Raw genomic sequence first — 14,477 nt, forward strand, 5'->3', positions numbered from 1 at the left:
GAGCTGATTGGTTCATAACTGATTCACCAACCACCCACTGCTCTAATTCTCTGTTCCCAGACTGACAGTTGGACAGTGAGGTTTGTGCTTGGTCGCCTGTTTTGAGTGACAGCTGTCATTGAGGATTCTGTAACTCTCCAGACATGCCCAAGGCCCCTCCCCCTCTTGTTCAGTATGTAACTCATATCTCTTTATCTGTGTGGATTAATTATTAAACCTAGTGTGCGCTGAAAACCAGAGGCCATGTTGTCTGTCGTTCTCTTCTCTGTTGGTTGACTTATTTTCAACCTTTTTTAGTGTTTTTATGTATTTATTTACTTTTTTACTTTTTGAATTAGGACCAGGATTCAATCTGATTTCAAGGCCAACCTATGCCGCATTTAAAGGTAATTTCCGATTGGCGTTTGCCGTGAATCCGGTCTCCGCAAACATTACCTTTAAAAGATGCATACAAAACGTGATCGGATTAAGGACTCGATTTAATCTGTATCACAGATTGTGTGATTGAAATTTAAAGGTAATTTCCGATTGAGCCAACATACAGTATGCAGCGTTTACTGTGAATGCAATCTCCACTAACTCGGGAACATTGCCTTTAAATTTCAATCATGCTGTAGTGCGGAACTTCCACGATACGGATTGAATTGAAGGTATATAAAGAATGTATGAAATGGCATCCTGTAAGACCAAACCCACTTTAAGTAACAAGGACAGTGGTTCAGATTCGGAAGAGTCAGCTCAATTCTATTTCTATAGTACCTGTCGACTTTAGGTACTATAGACGTTCATGTTGCACAAGCGGACATTACGTTACATTTTATATTAAAGGTGCATTGAGTACAGTACAAAGTATATCACACATACAACCACCCTTAATGCCTATGATATACCTGTAACAATAAAGGAATGAAATTAATTGAGAAAAAATCAAATAAATGCAAATTCATCCAAATTTATTTGAAGCTATAACAGTTGGCTGTCCAACCACATTCAGTGTTTACAAACTGCAGCGCCTTCCTTCTTCACTGTTGGTTCTCCTTGGAAGTTGAAGAGTGTTTTTGGATTATGATGAGGTAAGACAGCAGTACACAGCTTCATGCATTTTAAGACATATTCTTCAAAAACCAAGAGGTGTTATGTTACAGACGACATCTTTAAAATTGCTCAAATGAATTAAATAACTACACTGACCGAACTGTGAATGTGTGCCTTCAGGTTAAAACAAAATAAATCCCAATTCATTCATGAGATTAGAGAAATGTGCCCTATGTTCGCCTTTCTCTCTTTGTCAGGGGTTATTGCTAAGTTTCAGAGAGAGCACAATTGCATCCTACATCTATGACCGTCCAGTACATACAGAGAGCAGCAGCAGATATAATACTAAAGAACCTACAGTACAAGGAATCTTGCACCTTGCAATTTAATCCCAATGTCATCTTGTGTAAGTAACTGTAGCAGAGAAGATGTGCATTGTCATTCATTCATTCAATAAATATTTAATCAAAGCAGCAACATTACCCCTATCACCTACAGTACAGCTGCCTGCTACAGAAAGCGGCAAAGCGATTTTGTATCAGTGTGTGTTTTTAAGTGTCTGTGAAGAGGGTGAGTGGGTATGATCAGTGGCCATAAAAGTAGACCTACGTTGATAAGTATAGTGCCTTCAGAAAATATTCACACCTCTTGACTTTTTCCACATTTTGTGTTACAGCTTGAATTTAAAATGGATTCTATTTAGATTTTGTGTCACTGGTCTACATACAATACCCCATCATTTCAAAGTGGAATTATGTTTTTAGATATTTTTACAAATTAATTTAAAAAAAAATAAAAACTGTCATGTCTTGAGTCAATAAGTATTCAACCCCTTTGTTATTGCAAGCCGAAATAAGTTCAGGAGTAAACATGTGCTTAACAAATCACATAAGTTGCATGGACTCCCTCTGTGTGATATAATAGTGTTTAACATGATTTTTGAATGACTCTGTACCCTACACACACAATTATCTGTAATCGAGTCGAGCAGTGAATTTCAAACACAGATTCAACCACAAAGACCAGGGAGGTTCACTGCCAGGGAGGTCCACCACAAAGACTCACTGCTGTACTCGCTGCCAAAGTTGATTCTAACATGTATTGACTCAGGTGGATGAATACTCTCTGCCTGGGATTCAAGTTAACACACAACATAGCACCACCACCTTTGAATGTTTTCGTCAACCTCTGCTCAGACTTAAATAGCAGTTCCAAGAACCTCCACCAGTGGAGACTGTAGCATCCAAACAAAAAGGAGACACCGGAGTCAGCCCGACACGAACTTTAGATACCAAGGAGCAGTGCTTGATTTCAGCCAGATCCTGCCGGAACAGGATCCGTCCGGCACCTCTCAGTTTTGGACTTGTTTCGTTGCGGAACCCATTTGCCAAGATCCGGTACCTCTCGTGGCATGAAAAATACTTTTCACTGTTTGCAATGTAAAAAATAAAAGCAATCAGCGTTAGGCTAATTCAAGTTGACTGCTTTGTAATTCTCATGGTTGCACTCTAAAAAAACGTAATGTGAATAATTGATTCGTGTTGGGCTGGACCGTTTTATGTTTTGCCCAACATTATAGCCTGTATAGACAACGCATGGCCATTGCTGTGTTGAGAAAGAAGCGCGCCTGTATCTCGCACAGAACTAGAATGAGATTCAGCTTCTATATCTCTCCCTCTCTCTACTCTGATAGACATGAGCCTGCAACTCTCATCATTTATTTCCTAATATGATCCTAGCCGCGCAAAGGGTTCTGGAGGTGCCGCAGCAGCACTCTTGATACATTTAAATCAAATCACATGTTATTTGTGACATGCGCCGAATACAACAGGTGTAGACCCTACCATTAAAAAAATAATACATACAAGTTATATAATTACTGCTGTCTGTTCAGAAACAAATTAAATGCATTAGAATAGTGCACCAAGAGTAGGCATATAATTTAGCCACAGATTATCAATGATTTTTTATTTTTTTATTGCCTAGCTGTGGATTGTGTGTAGCCCACACAATGCCTAAAGTCGGGAACACGCGCGGCAAGTCTGTCAGTGAACAGCATGCAGCCAAAACAGGCTTTTACCAAGTAAAACAAGAGAGATAAGCTTTTGGCACGAGCACATTGGCCATCGCCGGTGAGTAAACTGAGCATCAATGGGTATAATTTCCTCCTCATACTGTACAATATGTGTGTGTCCACACACCTACAGTAGGTCTAGGGCTAGGCTATTGATGGATTGAGGACAAGGTCGTTTTTATTGATCTCAGATTCTGTTTGTCAGTGTCAAAGTAGCTTTGTCATTTCGATCATTCGTGAGGTAGTAAAAGTCTCCAGTCATCTAAAATTATATAAAATTGCATGAAATGCATTTATGAAGGTCACATTTTTTTCCCAAACCCTAGGCTACAAAAAACTCCCCATGTGTGCAACTTCTGTAAGCAACTTCTACTGATCTATGTCGGTTTGCAAAATAAATTCTAATGCATGCAGTGTTTTATTATAACTTTTTTTTTCTCCTGTTCTTCAGACGAAGAGGAGGAAATCTGCCGTTACAGTTATACATTTTTTTAAACATTACATGTCCACCGGGAGTCCATGGATCCGGGAAGACGTGCTGCACCAGATTTCACAACATATTAAGTGTGTGCACTCAGGCCTCTACTCTACTACCACATATCTACAACACAAAATCCATGTGTACGTGTGTGTTTAGTGCATATGTTATTGTGTGTATGCATGGGTCTGTGCTAATGTTGTGTTGCTTCACAGTCCCCGCTGTTCCTTAATATTTATTTTTTATCTGTTTTTATTATCAAATTTTATGCTTGCATGTGTTACTTGATGTGGAATAGAGTTCAGTCAAGGCTCTATGTAGTGCTGCCTAGTCTGAGAGGAAGAGAGAGGCCCAACTCAGTAGAAAATCGGTCTCCCTCCAGCAGGTCGCTTTTTCTGGGTGGTTTCGCCTCCTAGCAAGGAATTTTTGTATGGTGTTCAATGAGTATGGAATTTGGTCAACAAGAAAATGAATGGCTTATTTGCTACGTTTTATTTTGCCTTCATTTTAATAGAGAAGACATTGAGACCTAGGTCTACTTTTCAAATGTGCCCTGTATAATAGAACATAATTACACACATTATACACAAATATATGTACATATGTAAAGTGTTGGTCCCATATTTCATGAACTGAAATAAAAGACCCCAACATTCTCCATATGCACAAAAAGCTTATTTCTCTCATATTTTGTACACACATTTATTTACATCCCTGTTAGTGAGAATTTCTCATTTGCCATGATAATCCATCCACCTGACAGGTGTGGCATATAAAAAAGCTGATTAAACAGCATGATCATTACACAGATTCACTTTGTGCTGGGGACAATAAAAGGCCACTCTAAAATGTGCAGTTTTGTCACACAACACAATGCCACAGATGCCTTACATGCTGACCACATCGCTATTCAATCATTGCACCCATACAGCTCGCGCGAGCCAACGAGCGTCTGCGTTGCCAGGCGCTAAAATATAAGTTGCTTCTATTTGTGGCACAGAACGCGCTGAAAGTCCTGCCTCTCCCATCTCCTCATTGGTTTATAGAAGCAGATACCCACGTGCCATCTCCTCATTGGTTATACCCAAGTGGGTGATTGAAAGACGAACTGAGGTCGGTCGTCGTCATGGTAATACTATTAGATGCCAATCGCCATATAAAGTCCAAAGAAGAAAAATCCTGATTCATTCCACCGTTTTATGTGTGGATTAATTGTCGGAGTAGAGTACCTTGTGCATTTCAGGTAAAACAACAACTCAACGTTTACATCCCAGGACAAATTAGCTAGCAACAGCAAGCTAGCTAAATAGGACAAATTAGCTAGTAACTGCAAGCTAGCTAGCTAAATTGCCATAAATGTTTAATGATTTTTGACTTGTCCCCAAATTAATATAATTGGTTTAGAGTTTGTTTTGATATTTCAACCTGCGTGTTGTGATCGCGTTTGATGTGGGGGGACAAAATCTATTTGCGCACGACCGGTTTGGGTACGATGTTAGGTTGAGGGAGCGTGCATGGTGGCATGGCAATTGACATGGTGACTGCAGGAATATCCACCAGAGTTGTAGACAGAGAATTTAATGTTAATTTCTCTACCATAAGCCGCCTCCAACGTCATCTTAGAGAATTTAGCACGTCCAACCGCCCTCACAACCGTAGACCACGTGTAACCACGTCAGCCCAGAACCTCAACATCTGTCTTCTTCACCTGAGGTGTCGTCTGAGACCAGCCACCAGGACAGCTGATGAAACTGTGGGTTTGCACAACCAAATAATTTCTGCACAAACGGTCAGAAACCATATCAGGGAAGCTCATCTGCGTGCTCGTCATCCTCACCAGGGTCTTGAACAAACTGCAGTTTGGTGCCGTAACCGACCTCAGTGGGTAAATGCTCAACTTCGATGGCCACTGGCACATTGGAAAAGTGTGCTCTTCACGGATGAATCCAGTTTGCTAGCACAGACTGGGATATGTTCCGGGATTCTTCCAACGGCATTGAGAAGAACACCACATCAGTCACTGGCTTCATCAATAAGTGCATCGATGACGTCGTCCCCACAGTGACTGTACGTACATACCCAAACCAGAAGCCATGGATTACATGCAACAGCCGCACTGGGCTAAAGGGTACAGCTGCCGGTTTCAAGGAGCGGGACTCTAACCCGGAAGCTTATAAGAAATCCCGCTATGCCCTATAACAAACCATCAAACAGGCAAAGCTTCAATACAGGACTAAGATTGAATCGTACTACAACGGCTCCGACGCTCGTCAGATGTGGCAGGGCATGCAAACTATTATAGATTACAAAGGGAAGCACAGCCGTGAGATACCCAGTGACACGAGCCTACAAGACAAGCTAAATTACTTCTACATTCGCTTCGAGGCAAGTAACACTGAAGCATGAATGAGAGCATCAGCTGTTCCGGACGACTGTGTGATCACAATCTCTGCAGCCGATGTGAGTAAGACCTTTAAGCAGGTCAACATTCACAAGGCCAAGAGGCAAGATGGTTTACCAGGACATGTACTCCGAGGATGTGCTGACCAACTGGTGTCTTCACTGACATTTTCAACCTCTCCCTGTCTGAGTCTGTAATACCAATGTTTCAAGCAGACCACCATAGTCCCTGTACCCAAGAACACTAAGGTAACCTGCCTAAATGACTACCGACCCATAGCACTCACATCTGTAGCCACGAAGTGCTTTGAAAGTTTGGTCATGGCTCACATCAACACCATTATCCCAGAAACACTAGACCCATTCCAATTTGCATACCGCCCAACAGATCCACATATTATGCCATCTCTATTGCACTCCACACTGCCCTGTCCCACCTGGACAAAAGGAACACCTATGTGAGAATGATACTCATTGACTACAGCTCAGCGTTCAACACCAAAGTGCCCTCAAAAAGCTCATAACTAAGCTAAGGATCTAGCAGGTAGCCTCGTGGTTAGATCGTTGGGCCAGTAACCGAAATGTTGCTGGATCGAATCCCCGAGCTAAGGTAAAAATCTGTCGTTCTGCTCCTGAACAAGGCAGTTGGACAAGGCACTGTTCTCCTGTTCTCATTGTAAATACGAATTTGTTCTTAACTGACTCGCTTAGTTAAATAATCAAAAATAAACACCTCTCTCTGCAACTAGATCCTGGACTTCCTGACGGGTTGCCCCCAAGCGGTAAGGGTAGGTAACAACACAGCTGCCACACTGATCCTGATCCTGCCACACTGTAGCAGTCATGACTACATGGCCAGGCACAACACCATCATCAAGTTTGGCAATGACACAAGAGTGAGACAGCCTATAGGGAGGAAGTCAGAGACCTGGCCGTGTGGTGCCAGGACAACAACCTCTCTCTCAATGTGATCAAGGCAAAGGAGAGGATTGTGAACTACAGGAAAAGGTGGACTGAGCACACCCCCATTCTCATCAACTGGACTATAGTGGAGCAGGTTGAGAACTTCAACAAACTAACATGGTCCAAGCACACCAAGACAGTTGTGAAGAGGACACAACAAAAACAACAAAACTGAAAAGATTTGGCATGGGTCCTCAGATCCTCAAAAGGTCTTACAGCTGTCTAATCGAGAGCATCCTGACTGGTTGCATCACTGCCTGGTATGGCAAATGCTCGGCCTCCGACCACAAGGCACTACAGAGGGTAGTGTGTACGGCCCAGTACATCACCGGGGCAAAGCTTCCTGCCATCCAGGACATCTATACCAGGAGGTGTCAGAGTAAGGCCTTAAAAATTGTCAATGACTCCAGCCACCAGAGTCATAGATTGTTCTCTCTTCTACCTCATGGCAAGCGGTACCGGAGCACCAAGTCTAGGTCCAAAAGGCTTCTAAACGGCTTCTACCCCCAAGCCATAAGACTCCTGAGCATCTAATCAAATGGCTACCCAGAATATTTGCATTTACCCCCCCCCCCCCCCCATCTCTTTTACACAGCTGCTACTCACTGTTATTATCTATGCATAGTCACTGTAATAACTCTACCTACATGTACATATTACATCAATTACCTCGTCACCGGTGCCCCCCGCACATTGACATTGACTTTGTACCGGTGCTCCCTGTAATATAGCCCCGCTAATATTATTTACTGCTGCTCTTTAATGATTTGTTATCTCTTACTTTTTTTATTGTATTTTCTTAAAACTGCATTGTTGGTTAAGGGCTTGTAAAGTAAGCATATCACTGTAAGTTCTACTACACCTGTTGTGTTCGGGGCGTGTGACAAATAACATTTGAGTTGATTTTGATAGTCAGACATGGTGGCATTGATGGGTACATACATACATACTTTTTTTAGAATATACCTTTATTATTCTCCACAAACCCTACCATCTCTCCCCCAATTGGAGTAAACTAATAAACAATAACACTTAGGCTTCTACCTTCAGTTTATACATATTATACACATTTTACAGACACAATCTATTTTACAATAGTTATATTTTGCTGGCTTCTACAGATTGTAAATTAAAGAATTTTTTTTGCAGAAAATAATTATTATATTATTGATTGAATGACTTTTCAAATCACCCAGTATTGCTATCTGCAGCGTTAGTTCTAGGTAAATGTTGCAATTCTTCAGCCATTCTTCCTGGACCTGTGACCAAAAACGAGCTACATATGGACAGTACCAAAATAAATGATCTAATGACTCTGCCTCCTCACAGCAAAATCTGCAGAGCTGGGAAGATTGTATCCCCCATATATATACCATTCTGTTGGTTGCAAGAATTTTGTATAATAATTTAAAGTGAAAAATTCTAAGTTTTGAATCTAGCGATGTTTTGCGTGTCAATTCATAAACCATGTTCCATGGAATGGGTACATCGCAAATCTCTTCCCAACTATTTTGCAATTCATATGGCACAGCTGTCAATTTTTTGGTCCTTAAATGAAATTGGTGCATGTTTTTATACATCACAATTTTCTTTAACCATTTATGTTCTTTAATGTAGGGCCAACAGACAAGTTCCTTACTTTCTTCTACTTGCTTCTTCTTTTGGGGTAGAGCAGACATTTCCATATGTCTGTGTTAGCTGCAAAACCTGGACCCGTACAAATCAGCTGGGCTTGACAAACCCTCTATTTCTGAAACTATCCGCCGCCATTGTCGCAACCCCTATTACCAGCCTGTTCAACCTCTCTTTCATATCGTCTGAGATCCCCAAGGATTGGAAAGCTGCCGCAGTCATCCCCCTCTTCAAAGGGGGAGACACCCTGGACCCAAACTGTTACAGACCTATATACATCCTGCCCTGCCTATCTAAGATCTTCGAAAGCCAAGTCAACAAACAGGTCACTGACCATCTCGAATCCCACCGTACCTTCTCCGCTGTTCAATCTGGTTTCCGAGCCGGTCACGGGTGCACCTCAGCCACGCTCAAGGTACTAAACGATATCATAACAGACAGTACTGTGCAGCCGTCTTCATCAACCTGGCCAAGGCTTTCGACTCTGTCAATCACCATATTCTTATCGGCAGACTCAGTAGCCTCGGTTTTTCTAATGACTGCCTTACCTGATTCACCAACTACTTTGCAGACAGAGTTCAGTGTGTCAAATCGGAGGGCATGTTGTCCGGTCCTCTGGCAGTCTCTATGGGGGTGCCACAGGGTTCAATTCTCGGGCCGACTCTTTTCTCTGTATATATCAATGATGTTGCTCTTGCTGCGGGCGATTCCCTGATCCACCTCTACGCAGACGACACCATTCTGTATACTTCTGGCTCTTCCTTGGACACTGTGCTATCTAACCTCCAAACGAGCTTCAACTCCATACAACACTCCTTCCGTGGCCTCCAACTGCTCTTAAACGCTAGTAAAACCAAATGCATGCTTTTCAACCGTTCGCTGCCTGCACCCGCACGCCCGACTAGCATCACCACCCTGGATGGTTCCGACCTAGAATATGTGGCCATCTATAAGTACCTAGGTGTCTGGCTAGACTGTAAACTCTCTTTCCAGACTCATATCAAACATCTCCAATCTAAAATCAAATCTAGAGTCGGCTTTCTATTCCGCAACAAAGCTTCACTCATGCCGCCAAACTTACCCTAGTAAAACTGACTATCCTACCGATCCTCAACTTTGGCGATGTCATCTACAAAATAGCTTCTAATACTCTACTCAGCAAACTGGATGCAGTTTATCACAGTGCCATCCGTTTTGTTACTAAAGCACCTTATACCACCCAACACTGCGACCTGTATGCTCTAGTCGGCTGGCCCTCACTACATATTCGTTGCCAGAACCACTGGCTCCAGGTCATCTACAAGTCCATGCTAGGTAAAGCTCAGTCTTATCTCAGTTCACTGGTCACGATGGCAACACCCACCCGTAGCACGCGCTCCAGCAGGTGTATCTCACTGATCATCCCTAAAGCCAACACCTCATTTGGCCGCCTTTCATTCCAGTTCTCTGCTGCCTTTTGCACACAATGTATATAGACTCTCTTTTTTTTCTATTGTGTTATTGACTTGTTAATTGTTTACTCCATGTGTAACTCTGTGTTGTCTGTTCACACTGCTATGCTTTATCTTGGCCAGGTCGCAGTTGTAAATGAGAACTTGTTCTCAACTAGCCTACCTGGTTAAATAAAGGTGAAATAAAATAAAAAAATTATACCTTTGTAAAAAAAAATATCGAAAAAGATGTTTTCTTAATCAATTAATATATTTCAGTTTAACCACAATATTTGTTTTATTATTTGTTGTCTTTTTAGGTGGATTAAACTGAAATTGCAACCAACTTTCTAAGGCTTGTTTAAAAAATAACGATATTTTGGAGATTTTAAAACAACCGAAAGTGAGCAGTTGTATTCTGAATAAAGGGAAAAAGGCCATTCTTGAACATGGGGTGACACATTCCTACCAATTTACTAGAGAACCATTTTACTACCCTCTGGAGAGCCTTACGGTTGTGGGCGGAGCAGTTGCCGTACCAGGCGGTGATACAGCCCGACAAGATGCTCTCGATTGTGCATCTGTGTAGGTGGACCATTTCAGTTTGTCCGTGATGTGTACGCCGAGGAACTTAACTTTCCACTTTCTCCGTTGATGTGAATAGGGTGCTGCTCCCTCTGCCGTTTCCTGAAGTCCACGATCATCTCCTTTGTTTTGTTGACATTGAGTGTGAGGGCCCTCACCTCCTCCCTGTAGGCCGTCTCGTTGTTGTTGGTAATCAAGCCTACCACTGTTGTGTCATCTGCAAACTTGATGATTGAGTTGGAGGCGTGCATGGCCTCGCAGTCATGGGTGAACAGGGAGTACAGGAGAGGGCTGAGAACGCACCCTTGTGGGGCCCCAGTGTTGAGGATCAGCCGGGTGGAGATGTTGTTTCCTGCCCTCACCACCTGGGGGTGGCCCGTCAGGAAGTCCAGGACCCAGTTGCACAAGGCGGGGTCGAGACCCAGGGTCTCAAGCTTAATGACGAGTTTGAAGGGTACTATGGTGTTAAATGCTGAGCTGCAGTCGATGAACAGCATTCTTACATAGGTATTCCTCTTGTCCAGATGGGTTTTTGGGTAGTGTGCAGTGTGATTGCGATTTGCATCTGTGGACCTATTAGGATGGAAAGCAATTTGGAGTGGGTCTAGGGTGTCAGGTAGGGTGGAAGTGATATGGTCCTTGATTAGTCTCTCAAAGCACTTTATGATGACGAAAGTGAGTGCTACGTGGCGATAGTCATTTAGCTCAGTTACCTTAGCGTTCTTGGGAACAGGAACAATGGTGGCCCTCTTGAAGCACGTGGGAACAGCAGACTGGGATAAGGATTGATTGAATATGTCCGTAAACACACCAGCCAGCTGGTCTGCGCATGCTCTGAGGACGAGGCTAGGGATGCCATCTGGGCCGGCAGCCTTGCGAGGGTTAACACGTTTAAATGTTTTACTCATGTTGGCTGCAGTGAAGGAGAGCCCGCAGGTTTTGGTAGCGGGCCGTGTCGGTGGCACTGTATTGTCCTCAAAGCGAGCAAAGAAGTTGTTTAGTTTGTCTGGGAGCAAGACATCGTGGTCCATGTCGGGGCTGGTTTTCCTTTTGTAGTCTGTGATTGACCGTAGACCCTGCCAAATACCTCTCGTGTCTGTTTTTTCATTTTCAGTTAGGCTGCTCAGTACAACAGTCAATACTGTTGCGTTGACTGGTTTCATTATTGCAATAATTAATCGATACAAAATAAAGATGATTGTTTGAAGAAATGACCAAGTCTCTCTCAGTACTGAAGTTCCACGACAGCGGCCACTTGAGTATCCGGTCAATATAATGCAGGACTGACAAACTCATTCCACGAAAGGCAGAGTGTTTGCATGTTTTTGTTTTTTCCTTTCAATTACGACTTAAGACAACCAGGTAAGGGGAGTTCCTTACTAATTAGTGACCTTAATTAGTCAATCAAGTACAAGGGTGGATTGAAAACCCGCAGACACTCGACATTCCATGAGATGAGTTTGACACGTGACATAATGGATAATCTGTGGGGCTGCCCATTCCCTCAAAGATGCCATAATGGGACAGATACAATGATGCGATGTCTATGGGTTAGCCACACAGGTAGCTAGCTAGCTAACATGGAATTGGACTGGGAAGGAGAAGATGGCTTCTAAGATCATCTCTCCCAGTGCACTGTCCTGTGTGCTGTGCCAAGGATCCTATCATACGGTCACAGTTTCTAAACATACTGTACTTGTCTTTGATACTGTGTGGTGGCCACAGCTTCTGTATCCTATACAGAAAAGAAATATTGGAATACAAATGGTAAAAATTGTTTTAATAATACAGTGCATTCGGAAAGTATTCAGGCCCCTTGAAATGTTCTACATTGTTACATTCCAGCCTTATTCTAAAATAGATTTTTTTTAATCCCTCATCAATCTACACATTATACCCCATACTGACAAAGCCAAAACAGGTTTTTAGACATTTTTGCTAATTTATTACAAATAAAAACTGAAATTTACATAAGTATTAAGTATTCAAACCCTTTGCTCAGTACTTCGTTGAAGCACCTTTGCCAGCAATTCTAACCTAGAGTCTTCTTGGGTATGACGCTACAAGCTTGACTCGGGTGTATTTGGGGAGTTTCTCCCATTATTCTCTGCAGATCCTCGCAAGCTCTGTCAGGTTGGTTGGGGAGCGTTGCTGCACAGCTATTTTTAGGTCTCTCAGAGATGTTCGATCGGTTTCAAGTCTGGGCTCTGGCTGGGCCACTCAAGGACATTCCGAGACTTGCCCCAAAGCCACTCCTGTATTGTCTTGGCAGTGTGCTTAGGGTCGTTATCCTGTTGGAAGGTGAACCGTCACCCCTGTCTGAGGTCTTGAGCGCTCTGGAGCAGGTTTTCATCAAGGAACTCTCTGTATTTTGCTCCGTTCATCTTTCCCTCGATCCTGACAAGTCTCTCAATAACTGCCTCTGAAAAGCATCCCCACAGCATGATGCTGCCACCACAGGGATGGCGACAGGTTTCTTCCAGACGTGACACTTGGCATTCAGGCCAAAGTGTTCAATCTTGGTTTCAACAGACCAGAGAACATGGTTTCTTATGGTCTGAATCCTTTAGGTGCCTTTTGGCAAACTCCAAGCGGACTGTCATGTGCCTTTTTACTTAGTGGCTTACATCTGGCCACTCTACCATAACAACTTGACTGATGGAGTGCTGTTGAGATGGTTGTTCTTCTGGAAGGTTCTCCCACCTCCCTGACCCAGGCCCTTCTTCCCCGATTGCTCAGTTTGGCCAGCTCTATGAAGAGTCTTGGTGGTTACAAACTTCTTCCATTTAAATATGATGGAGGCCACTGTGTCCTTGGGGACCTTCAATGCTGCAGAAATGTTTTTAGTACCCTTCCCAGAGCTGTGCCTCGACACAATCATGTCTCAGCACTCAACAAACAAATTCATTTGACCTCATGGCTTGGGTTTTGCTCTGACATGCACTGTCAACTGTGGGACCTTTTATAGACAGGTGTGTGCCTTTCCAAATCATGTCCAATTAATTGAATTTACCGGTGATCTCCAAGTTGTAGAAACATCTTAAGGATGATCAATGTAAACACGAAGCACCTGAGCTTAATTTCGGGTCTCATAGTAAAGTGTATGAATACCTACATTCTGTTTTACATTTTTTATAAATGTGCATACATTTCTAAGAACTTGTTTTCACTTTGTCATTATGGGGTATTGTGTGAAGATTGATGAAGAACATTTTATTTAATACATTTTAGAATACGGCTGTAATGTAACATTTGGAAAAAGTCAAGGGGCCTGAATACTTTCCAAATGCATTGTATGTAAGGTCCCTCATTCAGGTATTGAATTTCAAGCACAGATTCAACTACAAAGACCAGGGAACTTTTCGAAAGCCTCAAAGAAGGGCAGTGATTGGTTGATAGTTAAAAATAACAAATCAAATATTGAATATCTTATTGAGCAAGTTAATAATTATGCTGTGCATTATATATTAAACGACCAGGACACATATATACAGTTGTCCTTCTGAACTGAGCTGTAGGACAGGAATGAAACTGCACAGGGATGTTAACCTGAGGCCATTGGTGATTTTAAAAGTTATTGAGTTCAATGTCTGTGATGGTAGAAAACTGAGGATGACTCAACAACATTAGTAGTGACACCACAATAATGACCTAAATGACAGGGTGAATAGAAAACACAGAGATATGCAGAAAAAATATTCCAAAACATGCATCTTGTTTGCAACAAGGCACTTAAAGTAATACTGCAAAAATAAAAAATAAAACAAATCTGGGACAAATCTCACACATCACTGAGTAACTGCATCCTTATTTTCAAGCGTGGTGGTGGCTGCATCATGGTATGGGTATGCTCTACATAGGCAAATAGTGGGGAGTTTTT

At 42.5% G+C, this 14,477-nt stretch overlaps 1 protein-coding gene across 14 annotated transcripts in view; it reads left to right on the plus strand.

Annotated features, from left to right (window-relative positions):
• The window catches only part of LOC109898245 (C-Jun-amino-terminal kinase-interacting protein 3), a 74,182-nt gene extending 73,943 nt beyond the window's left edge, over positions 1-239 (plus strand). For all 14 annotated transcript variants that reach the window (XM_031833799.1, XM_031833805.1, XM_031833792.1 and 11 more), the window contains one exon: positions 1-239. This exon is cut by the window's left edge and continues 1,847 nt beyond it. The gene's annotated coding sequence lies outside the window, so the exon portion shown is untranslated.
• Positions 240-14,477: the final 14,238 nt, after the last annotated feature.

This window comes from Oncorhynchus kisutch, linkage group LG10, assembly GCF_002021735.2.
Source record: "Oncorhynchus kisutch isolate 150728-3 linkage group LG10, Okis_V2, whole genome shotgun sequence".
Taxonomy (NCBI): Eukaryota; Metazoa; Chordata; class Actinopteri; order Salmoniformes; family Salmonidae; genus Oncorhynchus; species Oncorhynchus kisutch.